General features: G+C 38.3%; 1 protein-coding gene across 6 annotated transcripts in view; it reads right to left on the reverse strand.

The window, feature by feature from the left end:
• kug (FAT atypical cadherin kugelei) overlaps positions 1–14,782 on the reverse strand; it is a 407,027-nt gene extending 392,245 nt beyond the window's left edge. For 4 of the 6 annotated variants that reach the window (XM_087408610.1, XM_087408609.1, XM_087408607.1 and 1 more), the window contains exon 1: positions 13,996–14,780. The gene's annotated coding sequence lies outside the window, so the exon portion shown is untranslated. Of the gene's footprint in view, positions 1–13,995 lie in introns of all 6 variants that reach the window. The other 2 variants (XM_087408611.1, XM_087408606.1) reach the window with 2 other exon arrangements.
• Between the last annotated feature and the right edge of the window lie 1,046 nt (positions 14,783–15,828).

Consider the following 15,828-nt stretch of genomic DNA (forward strand, 5'->3'; position numbering starts at 1 on the left):
ACGTTATTGTCTCTAATTTAAACCGGTGATTTCCTGTCACTCTGGGCCGCGGTCTAAGGTTGCGGCGCTACGTACATACTCGCTCTACGAGCGAATGCCTGCTCGCCCATTCATTCGCACGCCCGCTTGGCCGCCGCCGGCTGGCTCGAGAACAGGATTACGTAGGCTAAATCAGTACTACGGAAAGTGGTGGTGGTTCGCGGATCGGTACACCAAGTCGAGTTTCTCAATTAGCTCACGATTTAAGCACGTAGTAAGAACACATGAGATAAATAATTATTTATAATTCTTCATTCATAAAATTAGACGTTCAACTTTATTATCATTATATTTGCATTTCATGAACACGTACGAAAGAAAAAGGCAACTTCGTTAGCCGTCTATAACTACGTTACCTTTTTGCATATATTAATGGCATAATAATAATGGTAGCATAGTATTAAGAAAAGTATTGTGTTCTCCTCTATTGTGGCAAGGTAAATTTTTCGCTAATTTCTTGGGTTTTCTAGATTTGCAATAGGTTTACTCTTTGGTTTGTCATATCGAATAGTTTGAGGAGCACTGAGCATTACTTTGGTATGCACGCGGAATAGGCGTGGGTTTCTTCGACGTTGACCACCGGCAACGCAACTGACGTCGCATAGAGAACGCATAAACGGAGGAAGCGATCGTGCGAGGTCCAAGAAAAGTAAGGACGAAGAGCTTTGTCAGCAATCTTCTCAGAAAGAAGAATACTTATTTTTTTTTATAAAAATACAGTCTCACAAGTGGAATACTTAATGCTTAGAAATATTATATTCAAGTGAAAAGACATGAAAGACTGAAAAGTCGGCTTGAGATATCTTTCGCGGCGCAAAGACATTTATATAATCTGCAAGGAAACAAAGAGAAATTTTAGTTTGTATCTCATATTTTCAGAGTGTTAACAATAGCGTGCTAATATTTTTTTTGTATGTTACTATACTCAAAATATTACAGACGATATTGCTAAGCCCGTTATTTAAAGGTACCTTCAAAGTCTTTAAGTTTTTTTTATAGTCGTTAAACGCAGACCGAAATGTTATTGTGAAACATTGGCAACGGTATTCCGCACGAAGAACGATCGGCGACGATCGGTGAGAAAAGCTGTTCTTCTTTACGATACACAAACGATCTCTCGCAAGCCCCGCGGTACTGTACAAGTATACCAACGCGAAACCGGTCGAGCTATTATTTTTTTATGACGTAATTATCGTCAAAGCCTGCCCTGCGCTCGATTGGTCCGGGTTTGGACCCGCTCTCTGTCCCTCTTTCTCCGTTATTTCTTCCTGTTCACCCTCTATCATCCATCTCTTTCATTCTCTCTCTCTCTCTTCCCCTCTGCCGTAATCGCTCAGGGCAGACCAATCTTCGACGTTCTGATTTTGTTACAGACTGCGGGAGAGAGTTTTAGACCCACGTAATTTCCACGTTATTAATCCCAGGGTCGTGCTGCATTCTCATTTGCGCCCGAGCCGTCGCACATCCCGGTCGAGGACTTTTCCCCGACGATCGGTGTAATCGTGGTTCGTTCGGATTACTCCCGAGGCTCTTGTATATATACAAAGTACATACTCTGGATTCTTTGATAAAATATTCTCAGTATAATAAAATATACGACGAACTACTACGAAAACGATTTCAAGCACTCGTTATCGGAATCACATGACTACTAGTATATTTCTTTATAATTTGAAAACAGAATAACCGTAAAAAAGAATTGTAAACTTAATGACAGACGTGATCAAGAAAGCATTGGTACAGCAAGAATTTCGAACGCTATAAAAATATGTTGTTCGTGAAGGAGACACATTCTTGTGGAAAATTTAATGATTTGAAAATATTTCGAAGAATATAATTCTTTACAAATCGAAGCAACTATTGTTAAGCAATTGTTTCGATTTCTCGAGCTTTCTCCAAATGTACTTTACGACACTCGGCGTTATCTTGTTGCACGAAACTACGTGATGAAACGGTTTCAGAAAACAGCTAAACAGCAGCTTTTAACGCGAGAATATACGTGTAAACGACGAACCAACGTCGGCGATGTTTTGAGAGGAGTGTGTTAAAAATATACTATACGTTCTTCTTCTATGCAGCGGGCACGAAACGCCGTGACGCTTTAGGTTTACAGTTAGTATATTCACTTCTATATATAGAAGTGATGAGGTTCAGTTCTACGTACAAAATACATACATATGATATAATCTCAATGTTATACGAATAATTCATATTTGAAACCGCTTTGTCATATCTTCCACCGTTTTAATTTCAAAATAAAACATAGGAAAATCTGGTAAGCCAAAAGGAAATAAATCCCTCTCTGCGCAGTGGAAATACATAAAAGAAAATGCATGAAAAACAAGCTTACAAAAAATATTTTTCCGTTCGACGTTATACAATTTCCGCGCGGATTTATTTCTCATTTGGCGGGGCTTTCGCGCACGAGAGAAAGAATCGCCTTGCCTCGTTTCCATTTTGACGTTGCAGTTGTCAAATTGCATAATTAATGACATTGATCGCGCAAAAATTCCGTATTATTTCTTTCCACGCGAAAACAGCCTGTGTTTACTTCAAAGCACATTGACCGGCCGGTTGGGCGCGAATGAATACCGGATGGAAAATAGAATTTTAATGAAATCGCGCATCGAATTACCTACAGTTCTGTTATCCATCATACAGATTTCATTTCTCTGCCGCTCGTTCTGTGTGACTCCTATACATTGTTTTATCATAATCTTCTTAGCGCTGCTGTCACAAAAAGCTGCTAAATCCGCTTACACGTAAACGCGATCGGGATCGGACGACTATTCGTCGCGTTAGTGAATGAGCAACGGTGGAGGACGCAGCGCGAAAAACTCATTAACTCGTTCGCTAATAATATCACGAAGCATCACGTTTATCCATACTGATATTCATTGTAACATTGTAACTGTACTACTAAAGTTTTATTTGTTATCACATGATTACCGAGTTTCCCGTTATTCCAATATTACGCGATGGACTTTTTATGTTAATATCCGTAACAACTGCATGCTTCGTACAAGTTTTAAAATTATATCTTCGTTAATATTGATACGTGAGATATGCATATCGATTCAATGGAACCGTCAGCTACGATGATTCTATAAATATTATACATGCCATAAATAAGCATTAAATGTATATAAATTTTTTCCTAATTAAAACGTGCAGATTCCGGCGTATGTGAAATCGATAAAACGACGAAGCGTACATGTATTCGATTATTCGCCGTATACGTGAGCTGCCACTCAGGAAATTAACTGTCAAGATAGCTTCGAAGCAATGCATTCTTTGGCTCGGCGATTGTCGATCCACGAGCGCGTTGAATAAGAAGAAATACAGCAAGTCATTATATAACGAATTGGTGATACGAAGAGAATGGTGAAGGTGCGACGATAAATTTGAGTTTAACTAACTTCTTAAAAGACACATTTCGTTTGCCGCTGGATGATCCAGGAAATGTAAACCAAAGTGAAAAATAAACAACTTCATTGCGTATCCTGATGCTTTGAAAGGAAAAATCTCGGATAATAATTTTCCATTCGCGTAATTAATTTTTTCCTTCCGTTGCTTTTGAAACTTTTGCCCGTAAATAATTTTTCGGACGGCACAAAAAAAATGCCATCATTTATCACGAGTGTACTATTACAAAGGAGCGGGCAGGCTTGTTTCCCAGAGTTTATACCTGCTGGTGTGAAGACCTTCGCAGTGCCAGGTGTTTGAGATTACGTGCTTACATTTAGAAGAGATTTTCTATCAAGGGAAAAATAACTCAAACATTGCATTATCGCTTACGTTATCGTCAAATAAAATCAAGTGCCAGTAAATTTTTTCTCATTTCCGTTTTCATATTTAATTTTCCGTAGTTTTTAAATCGCGCGTAAAATTTATTCGACAAAATCTAATCACAATTAGAAATTGAAGTAAAAATTTTCACTTCTCTTGATTTTTCGCCCAGAGAAGAAAATTACACAGCGGAACTCCCGAACAATAATGTTGTCGACATTTTATTTCGTTGCAATTTACTCGTACTTTTATATCGCAGTTTTATTTCATCGTGGCGTGCGAGGCGCGATTATTAAAATTCAAATTAATCTGTCGCACCTGTTACTGCGTTTCATTTGTTTGGACGATTACGAAATCTCGAGGAATCTCAATGTCGTCGAGAGTATATACAATACTACACACACACACAGGTCAATGACTCAAAACTATTCGAGACCCATAAAAACGTCGTGCATATATACGCGTAATCGTGATTGCGATCGCGAGTGTCTTTGAAGCGGAAAACCGAACGACGATGGCGGCGATCGAATAACCGATAAGATAGTAAAATCGACAGTATCGATCGCTCGCGCGACTTGTTCCTGCCGATCGGGTTCGCAAGGTTCTTGGCATCCACTCGTAGAATGTCGAACGATCCGGAAAATCTTAAGACCAGGTCAGGTCAGGTCAAATATATCGCGTCACGATATCGGACGTTTTTCGAGCGCGCAATGTATGTATCTCGCGTGCTGCTCTTTTTATATGCACGTATTCAGAATAAGTCTTATTGGAATTAATTGGAATTCTGCTAAATTCAACCAGAAAGACAAAAATCAAACATTTATAGACAAATCGGAAATTTAATAATCAAGGAAATTCAAACAAGTCGATAGGATTCGACGCAGAGTACTTACTCCAATAAAATTTAACTTTAATAATTATATAAAATCGCCAAAGTTGAAAAAAACATTCACGATTAATATATACGTTTCGGCTTTGTTGATGATGAAAATTCAGTTTAAGTTTTCATCAGCAATCTTTTAATTTATAAAATTGTATGTTACAAGCGGAAAACTTACTTATGACGTTCGCGTCCTTATAATTTTAACATAGTGAAAAAATTTAGAGGCCTGTAACTCTTAACGACTGTAACGATATCGTTTACATTGTCGTAGCACAGCTTTTTTTATTATGTACAAAATCTTTTTAATTACGGTAACCAGAATTCTGATTGGTATAATTAAAATTTATTTTGTATTTGCACTGCTTGGTACAATCAGAACATTTCTCAACGTATATATAAAAAATGTGTGCGTATGTGTGTGTATGTGTTTTTAATTTATATTTTTTTCTACAAATACTTAGCGTACGTGCATGTTCTTCGCCTTTTTCATGCTCTGCTTACGATGTGAGTGGTGGCGAGTCTACGTCGGGTAGTTTCCAGGGAACTCGCATGAACACTTACGAGAACGTGAGTGACATTTTGGGGGTGCAGTTTCATGTACAAGCTCGTGCAAGCTATAACACGATTCGCCGCTTTTTCCCAAACAAAATTCGGTTTGATTTGCACCGTAATCGAGTAAGAGCTGTCTGCCATTCCGATGGAATTATTCAGCGAGAACGCGCGAACACACCATATGACATTCGAGCCAAATGAGTACCACAAATGAGTAGCAGAAAACGAACGAGGAGCAGAAAGAAAGAGAGGAAATAGCAGCACATCGTCTTGCTTACAGTGGTGCTCATTAGACGGAACCACGACGAAAAAAACACTGTATTGTATCTGGATTCGTAATGCACATTCTCGATATATTTTTGATATGATAAACATCAGATAAAATCGACCACCTACCGATAATGAATAAAGGAATTACACGGAGATATGGATGAATATTGACAATATTAGAAATCAATAGTTCGAAATGGAACGATGATCTTTTTTCGGAGGCAATAATTTATATTATTTATAAGCTGCGATGTGGCTTATAAAGTTAGAATAACGATCGTGCTAAACTTTCTACTCCATAGTTTTTTTTTTTTTTAAGTTTTCCGCAGGTTATCACGGGCAACCGATTATCGTAAATTTACTGTCCGATAGAAATACGCTTCTACGCGTTAATGCGTGCACGCGCAACGGAATGTTTCGCGCATACATCGCATCGCGCGCGCGTTGAGATATGACTGGTCTCGTAAATATTCGCGCCGAATTGCGTACGAGTGGCAGCCTGACTCGAGCGTAAAAAAAAAAAAACATTTTTTTAAATGAAGCTGCACGTTTAGCTCCGTGGAGAGTGAACACCGCTATCTTTCGTTTCGCCTCGCTTTCCTTCGTAAAATTAGCCGCGCTCTCGAGAATCATCGTCTTTCGACCGCAGGATAGAGACGAGGACGCAGCAGCTGCTCCTGCGCGTCAAATGCGAGGTGTAGTTGTGTTGTGCTGTTGCTTTTATACTCCAGGCGGCCTTTTACCAGCATATTTATCGTCGTTCTTGAATTCACGATCCGTTATAGGCGCGAATGTGCCTGCGAGACTCTGCCTCTCTCTTGTTGCCTTCGAAAATCAAATCTGCTGAACACTCGATTTCGTTCGAAAAATAATGACAACGATACGTGTTTCTGAACTAGTCATTCTTATATATTTTTTATTCATGAGTCTCTCGGAAGACTAGATAATTTTAATTTATACGGAAAGAATTGTTAAAGTATTTAAAAATTTAAGTATAATTTAAGTAATTATTTTATAATTATGTAGGGAACTCTTAAGCAATGTTGCAAAAAGTTTCAAGTTAACATTCTAACGATCAGTTTGAACGTCCTACATAATTATTTGGAAAGTTCAACAAAATTAATTTTATTTGAAATCAAACTATGCAATGAAAGCTAATGAGCCAAACTGGGTAATTGTGCTATAATTAATGACAAACAAATATCATTTAAAATTAAATATAATAACTAGTGAGAAAGTAATATTTGAATGTTTAAAATTAATTTGTTCTCGTAATGAAAACGGTCGTTTCGATCATCAAGAGATCATCTTTAGTGCGGTTAAATATAATATTGTAATATAAGTAATACAATAAGGAACTATGAGTCAAATCGCAATTAAAAATAATTTATAAATAACATTTCGACCTAACACGTTTATGCATAAATTATTAGTAATTATTGTTTTTAATTGTAATTTGGCTCGTATCTCCTTACTCATTACTTAATTTTTAATCATTTGAGTAATTTCTTTATTATTGTCAATAATATAAGTCTTATAATAAATAAAGTTTATGGTCAGCTGTTTGAAATTTACTTCATTGTTCCAACTTAAATTAATTTTAGATGCGTATAATCTATCTAATAAATCTTCAACAAAACCATTCTTTCCGTATAAATATTCAGATATTTTTTCGAAACGTATCTCTGTTACTTAAAACACCTAATGTACACGCATTAGAGAATGACAGTCGGAACGTTAGAAGGTTGAGAAGTTTTCTGAACAGTCACACGATAGGTTCTCCAATTTCGGTGATGAGAGAACTGTTGAAAAGTTTTCTCCGACTCTCCAGATAGGCTAATTTTTCTACCTAAAAGCTAAAACGCCTCGATCCGATATTGACACCACATTCGGAGTACATTAATCAGTACTTATCGACAATGCTTAAGCGTATCTGTCTGAACGACCGGCATTTCCAGGACGGACAATAGCTAATCGTCGGAGCCACCTGTCCCTGTCGTAATCTCACGGGGTGTAATTAACGAAGCGGCGTTAACATACGGATTCGAATGGAGTGGGTCTCAGCAACACCCATGGAAACTACATTTGTTCGAAACCTAATGGCGTGTACTTCGACGATGATGCAACAAAGATATCCTGCTACGTCTTGTACTCAAACGTCATTATTATAATTAAAGGGTAATAAATCGAGGGCATTTGATGGACGAGCAATCACAATAAAAATCACTAAATCCTTTATCTATTCCCACGAATTTGAAATTTATTCGTCGACGTATTATAACGTTACAAAAAAGATTGTATATTTTATATCATACAAAAAAAATGGTTGTAAGTATCATAATTTAAATATAATTTATTATCACTCTCGGTGCCAACTAGATATTTTTTTGGTATAATAACACTGTTAAAAATAAAATGTTAATTTTTACTAAAACACGTATAGTGAATCTTGTGAGAAATGCAAAAAATATTTATAATTATATTAAAGTTACATAAGTTTTATATTATATTAAAGTTTACATTTTTTTATACAAAAATATTTATTTTAAAATTAAGACTTTATTTTCAATAGTATGAGAAAGAGAGAGAGAGGAAGAGAGAATACAAGTATTATTAATAACATTTTATAGCAGTAATAACTATAAAAATGGAGCACTTAGTCATGATTATTTTACTATACAATTATAATCATAAATACCGGACATTTTTCTCTCAGTATAGTGATTGCAGATCCAAATGATAACGTCATAACTATATTTATACTAGATATACCTTGAAAATTCGAGCCTCTGTTAACGCAGGCTATACATTCACCTCGAAAGTATCCTTGAATGCATAAAGATCGCAATCCGCCGTAATCTAAAATTTATGGAGGTGCATTTTTTGCATGCAATCCTTCGCTGCATCGATCGGCGTACAGCTTTTAACAAACTGCCAGATGCTGCATAGTTACTGAACTATACGGAAACAATCATATAGTTATAACTACTATCGGTTAGAAAAAGCAAGAACGTTAAACTCAATAATGCATAAAGACAATGCAACGTCAACGATGTATGTCGCGTTCGGGAGAAATACGAAGACAGATAAACGTAACGAATGAGATAGTCGGGTTTCTGTGCTTTGTATACTGGCTTTATCATTTTTTCATACAACAACGGTGGTACGTATCAATCAGAGGTTTCTAAATCAGGAGATTAGAATGATTTCTTCGCGTTTGAGCACTGCAATCATTTTTTTCACTGGCGTGAATACCGCATTTTTAGTCTTCACAGACCAACAAAAGTAAAGGCCACAAAGTTCAGAAGCCAACAGTGGTCGGTAAAGACGTTAGGAAAATTGTCACGTAAACTTTTATTATACTTCGGACTGCTCATTTCGCGTTACGACCGTTACCATGTATTCGCTATCGTTATCATGCCACACAGGACAACAATATCGCTTAACTATAAAAAACTGTGTTTCGTAATGAGAAATTACGATGTTCACGAATCAGAATTTCGGTGTCGAGATCAATTGTTTACTTGCTGCAACGGTGAGTTGCTCACATTGTACAAAAACGGAGTAAATAAATTCTAAAATTAAAGTTATGGAAAAGATACAAGCCTCTCATAATGTAGCCGAATATTGATATTTTTCTCACTTTATAGTATCATTTATTCCGTTTTTACAAAATATCTGTTAGCCCACTGTTGCAGCAAATCCTTCAATTTGCAAAAAGGAATAAAATATCGCTTTTTTTTCGCAAAGTTGTTGCTTTTGATTTCACGAATGTCAGTAATGAGCTCGTGACGCAATCTTGCTTAAATGTGATATAATGTGATTATAAAAACTTCATATATTTCCAAGGCGCAACCTGTCCTCTTCCCGACAAATTCCGTCCAATATTTTGCTACTCAAGGACGAAATGTAGAAAGAACTGGTTTCTCATCGTGCATCAAACTCGTTTCTTCATAAAATAACAGAATAATATTGAAGGACTCGGGCATTCGAAAAATCGACGACTCAATTCAAGCAATATGGCAAAGTTTACGTATAATTAATGTTAACAAAAAATCAAATACGACGCTGCATTTACGGTGCATCTGAATCAATTATCTTGCAAAATTTCAATTCGCATCGGCGCTTTTTTCGTGTACACTTCTCCATTTCATTGTTACCATTATTACGAAGTCGCGAAACCATCAGTGATAACCATCGAATAAAAGTAAAAAAAAAAGAGACTCACGGAAGCCTCCAATTATAGAATCGACGCTTTTTTCCTTCGGCACATTAAAGACACGTCTCGTTGATACAACCGCGAGGCGGAAAAACACTCATTACGCGTCCGAAGGAAACTGGTGCGCGATCGTTCGGTGCAGAAGGCGAGGAGGACGCGAGCAACTTCCCGCGTCTTTATTCTCGCTTCGGTGCACAATTGAAGAATTCCTTTGAGCTCCCTCCTTCCACGAATCACCGAGCCACGATGTACACGCGGCGTAACGGGGAGAGGGGGGGGGGGAGAGAGAGAGAGAGAGAGACCGGGCGTCGTCAACGACGATGTCAGTTTGTTGACACTGCACGTAGAGACGGGCGTGTACCCACCCGATACTCACACAAATGCGTACAAATACCGGCGCCAGCAAAACAAACAGCCGAGGTGTCTACGCCGAACTGGGAGTAGGTATCGAAATATCGCAGTACGTGACGTCACGCGCGTTTCCGCGAAAGTTTGAACGTCTTCGAAGTCGGACAATAGATAACGTGACTAGATGTCCTGCTTTCAAGGTGATTGTTTCGCTGTCTCGTCAAACATGTCAAAAATGAATAATTGCGGTACTCGTTAAAAATAAATGGCTGTTATTACACTTATTTTTAAATCCATTCTTTTCTCCACAAATGTAAAGTTTGCTACTTTAACTCCGAAAATATCTGGTCACATTAAACCCTCTGACGGATGGATGGATCTATTGGACCCACTTACTTAATTACGTATCTCTTTGTCAAAAATGTCAAACAATTCAATTTTCTTTGTTACATCTGCAAATGTGGATTATTCTTATAAAAAGTTAGTATTTATGAATGCTAACCGAGTGGCGAATAAACATCAATTGACTAGTATAACATCAATGTTATAATTTTACACTCAATAATGTAATTTATGTGCAACATGTGTTATATTGTTGAGTGTAAAATTATAATATGTTATGTTATGTTACCGTTAGTTGGTGTTTATTAGAAAGTATGTTTTAACGAGAATAATACAAATTTACAAATGTAAAAAAGAAAATCGAATTGTGCATCAATTAAAAAAAAAAAAATCTATTTTTCGCGAATATTAATGATTATATTTCAGAGCAAATTACATACATATCTAATTCTGCAAATTGCGCGCCGAAATCTTTTTCAATCTTGAAATGCAATTATGAACAGATCTAGAGTAGTAATATTATATACTAAATTAACAAGCAACTTAATAATTTTGATGCTAATAAGTATTGTTAATGAATTATTTTACATTTTTGATTCAATTACAAAGAGATTTGTAATTGAGAATATTTTAATGAATTATATCATTTCAGTTCTTTGAGATAATTAATGCCTTTAATTAACATAACTTAAATAGATCTTATCTCGGATCTTACAGACCCCAATGTCAGTAAAGTGTCTTACAGATTTCGACGTCCGCTCCAGAAGATGAACAATAGATTACCTAATGCCGTCCGTCATTAAAGCCGAATCAAAGGAGGATAGAATTATGTTGTGGTTACTTGAATTATCTATCGGAGCGTAAACTTAGCGTACAATATCCACGTCACACGGATTATGCATAAACAACGGATAAACATCTGCGTGAAGGAGTTACAAGGCTTGGGCGTTCTTATTTTTTTATTCCGCATGTAAAGCCTTTGTAGAATAAAAGAAAAATAGAGAATGAACGAGAAAAATAGAGAATAAACTGAATTTACAATTGTTTTTTTCATTAAGTTTTCCCGATATCAAATGTACGTAACGTCAAAACAAATTCAGTTACGTTAAAATCAACATGATGCGGCGCGCGAGAATTTCTATAACAACGATATCTTCATTTTAACAAACTCGTACAGCATTGGCTTTTTACGCGCACAGCAACGAAGCACTGTAGAGAAACGTATCTGTATAATTACTGTTGCAGTATCTTTTATGAATAATAATTTAAACGTAGCGTATCGTGTTTTATATTATGTTCACCCAGTTCGACGTAAAAAGCGCGGAGTTAAATAAATTGCGCCGAACGATGTAAACGAATTTGCGTGCACAGCGCCATGTACAATATTAAAATGGACCGCGAAAAAAAATATGTATACATGTATACGCGCAGATTTTTTTTTATCAGCGCGCGTGCTAACTGAATTTAGATAGAAACGAACGACATTTCGGATCCATCTGTTTTCGTTTGAAAAAGCGACGAGAATCAAACGGTTGAGCGGAGCAGTTCGGACGAAATATAGTCCATTCAAAAATCATGCTCATTTATTTTAGCCAATGATAAAATAATAACTACCAAATAAAGCCAGCATTATATCGTTCCGTTTCTTATCGAATCACTATCGCTATCTGATCGAAACATCTAATCGGCATTGATTCACAGAGGAAGTTTCATAAAGAAATCTCATAAAGAGATTTCGTCACGCGCGACTGTGAGTGAAATGTTCCGGTAAAAAGTGTGACGCACCAGTTCACACTTTTTCCCCTGATTTTTCCTAATAGGTGTACCGCCCCGCTCGGGTAAAAAGCTGAGTTTCTGGAAGCGTGATAAAAAAATCCGTTCGCTCGCCGAGCGACGGAGTGAGTTCCACTCCGAAACTCGTACGAATGAGACAGCGAGTCGTTATGTGACCCACCGGTTTCGAGAGATTGCAAGAAAAAAACATTCAGACACGCCGTGCGAATAATGGAGCTTTCCGAGAACTGGTACTCATAGTTGATTCTTACTGTATTTGAGACTGTCTTAATTCCAGTCTTTCAAAATATCATAAACTAATCATAGCGCCGTATCAAAGGCTCGAAGCATTATTTAATCCTTGATTATAGTAACGGATCATTTGAATCTGAGTGAAAATTTTAGACAGTTGGTACAATCTGTATGATTGATACGCACGTGATCAATAATGCCTTTTCGCTTGAAGTTTCCTACGTTTCTAATAGATGTATTTAGGTGTTTGTATGTACGAACACAGTTTGTTACGACTTGTAGTTATACTGCAATTATTTATAAAACGTATGTTTAAAAACTTATTTTAATATTAATATGGTACATACATATGCGACGCATCTGCCTGAAAAACAGTTAGTTTCAAGCGAAAAGACATTAATGACTACGAGATTTTAAACTGTAGAGAAAAAAAAACTATCAATCACCATAAAATAGAGGTTTATTTGCATTCTGCACTTCAAACAAGACACTTTACACAGTAAATATGAAAGGAACAATGACTGCGTTCAGCAGAAAAAGCAGCTTTGCAACTGTTGTAAAATTCTTTAATACGATATGGTCTTGCCCTTAGTTCCTCACTGGATCTAAATGTATAAATCAATCATAAGAATTTTACAACAGTTGCAAAACTGCTTTTTATGCTGAACGCAGTCAATGATAACCTAATCCCTTGATTTAAATATTATTTCGTTATTTTTAACTTTTACGTGTATCAAAATGTAAATTAATCCATTTCTGTAGTTGAATTTATGTAGTTTCAAAACATTTGTATTAACGTATGCATTTGATAAATAATAAATTCAATTTGTGTCGAACACATTTTTTAATTAAACAGTTTAACTCTATTGTTTTAGTTGAATTAACGACATAACGAGAAGCAGTGGCAGCCTATAAAAATGATCAAAAATAACTCGAATTGGGTGTATAATTTGACATTATGAATTTAACAGTGTAAAACTTGAGCGTAGTTTTCACAGCTGTAGTTAAGGGTCAAGATAGGCCTGAAATAAGAACGGACTATAAATACTAACTCCGTCAATCAATCTTTATTTCTTCAACGTTTTCCTTGTCTCCAATTTTACACGTGAAAAAAATTTGTTTTTTTTTATCATTGCACTGAACTGCGCCTAGAATTTTCCTTCTGGTTTTTGTTAAATTTTAAACATATACCAACTTTAATCACTTTAATCACAAAAAAGAATACACAAGTTCAACTATAAAAAAAAAAAACAGATCTAAGCTCACGAGAAGATCGAAAAGTTTCGGTCATTATTCGAGGACGCCATCTTGTTCAACGAACGAGATCGAATTGTCAGATCGATGCAACGTCGCGTAAATCGACTGAATCGTCGCCAAGAACTTCCTTACGCGATTCGTAATTTAACACCTTACTCGCTTTCACGGCGACCTCACGCATTCCGCACCGGCGAATGCAGGCGTTCTTTGTCTCGCGGAAACGAGGGAACGGTTCGAAGTCTCGGAGAAACGATCGAGAAGAGACACTGACCTTGTTGCGCTGAGATTCCCTCGCGGCCGGCCGCAACAAAACACAGCGAGGCAAAGCGTCCCCTCCGCTTCTCGGAATTGTGCTTCAGGTAATCCAAAAAATTCCGCGTAGATACACCACTCGTCGCGTCGCGTCGCGTAATCAACCGTCGTCGTCCAACTGGCAGTCTCACATTCACGCGCACTGTATATATACGTTGAAAAAAAAACCGTGTCACTGCACTGTGAAGTTAGCCGCGAGCGCGAAACGATTCCACCGGTAGCCGGCGTTCGCCACGATTTTGTGGATCCACCTGCTCCTCCTACACGATATTATACATTCACTCGAGACGTCGCCGTGCAGCGCGACTCCACGAAAAACTCCACGCGCGCGACAATGAATCACATCGGCGACAGAGCGTTGTCGGAGCTCTGCCTCTCCACGTGGAAACGGACGACCGCCACAAATATACGTCCGTCACGTCGGAACGGCAAGCCGAGACTAGCGCGCCGCTGCGGACGCCGTGAAAAGCGAGCCTAGTAGACTATCGCTGTCTCTCTCTTTTCCCTTTCCGCTTCTCTTTCTCTCTCTCTACCCCCACCCTTCGTTCGCACAGCCGCTCGCAGCTGTCTCTCTCGTACACTCGCGACGACTCTCGCCGTTCGCGTGCGAGCCTCCTCTCGCTCGCACTTCAGCCTCTTTCCCCTCGATCTCCGTGATCGTTCTCCATTCCTCTCCCTGTTGATTCCCCGCACCCCTCTATGGCCGGTCGTCCCTCGTCCCTCGTCCCCGATCCTCACCTGCCGACCGCCCGATGCGCTCTTCCACGGCCAACGACGATCCCTTCTCTCCATGAACGATCTCTTAAGCCTATGTCGCACTACACGTCGGAGAGACCGAGGATTGCGAATTAGAAATTAGAATGTAACGAAAATAATTTTAATTCTATTTTGTTTCATTCCGCCTGACTGAATTTTAATCTTCATTTCGCAATCCTTAATCTTTAACGCGTAGTGTGACACGGGCTTTATGCCGGTCAGACCAACCCGATCCTTTTTCCAACCACACTCCGGTCTCCGGCGCGAACACGTTACCGCGTGCTCCCGTCGACGTCCCCCTCCCCCTCCCCCCCCCTCCCCCTCGCTCAATCCCTCTCAAAGTAAAACTCCCCACGTTATGCATCGTTGCGCCCAACACACGCAAGTTCGGGCACCGCACGCTTCTTCTCTCATTTCCTCTCTCTGTCTTTCTTTCGCTTTCGTCATGCCGGCCGACCGGCTGGTCTTACGTTACGATGCGTTTTGCCGTCCGCAATCAACGGTCGACACTCACGACTGGATGGCGGTCACAAAAAAAAGGGAGTCAGCTCGCGGGTGGTATTTAAATCTGAGAGGGGGCGCTTGCGTTTTGCCGGCTCAAAATCACGTGAAAACGTATTCAGGTAACGTAACTCCGAAAGAGCCGGTCGCGCGATAATAGAGAAGCCGATAAATTCGAGTGGATACTCGGCTGTTAGTCCGTGTCGATACGACGATGAAGAGGGAGGCGTTTTTGTTAGCCGATATTCAACGCGACATGGGTGGAAGTGGTTTTAATAGAGAGTACTCGCGTACAAATTGTTGCGCACTTTATAAATATATCGGAGTTCATGAGGGATAAGCCTCGAATAATATCACGGAAAGCTATACACGTTGGTAAAAGAAACAAATCTGTACTCGAAGAAGAAATTTCTGAAAGATTTGTTGCACCTGTTTTGTTTACATACGGTGAATGTAAAAAGTGTACTGTTTTTATTATGTCAAATTATATCCAGTTGAATTATTTTTAGTTATTTTTCCTATAAATCACCACTGT

Source organism: Acromyrmex echinatior, chromosome 8 (genome assembly GCF_024713525.1).
Source record: "Acromyrmex echinatior isolate Ae372 chromosome 8, ASM2471352v2, whole genome shotgun sequence".
NCBI lineage: Eukaryota > Metazoa > Arthropoda > Insecta > Hymenoptera > Formicidae > Acromyrmex > Acromyrmex echinatior.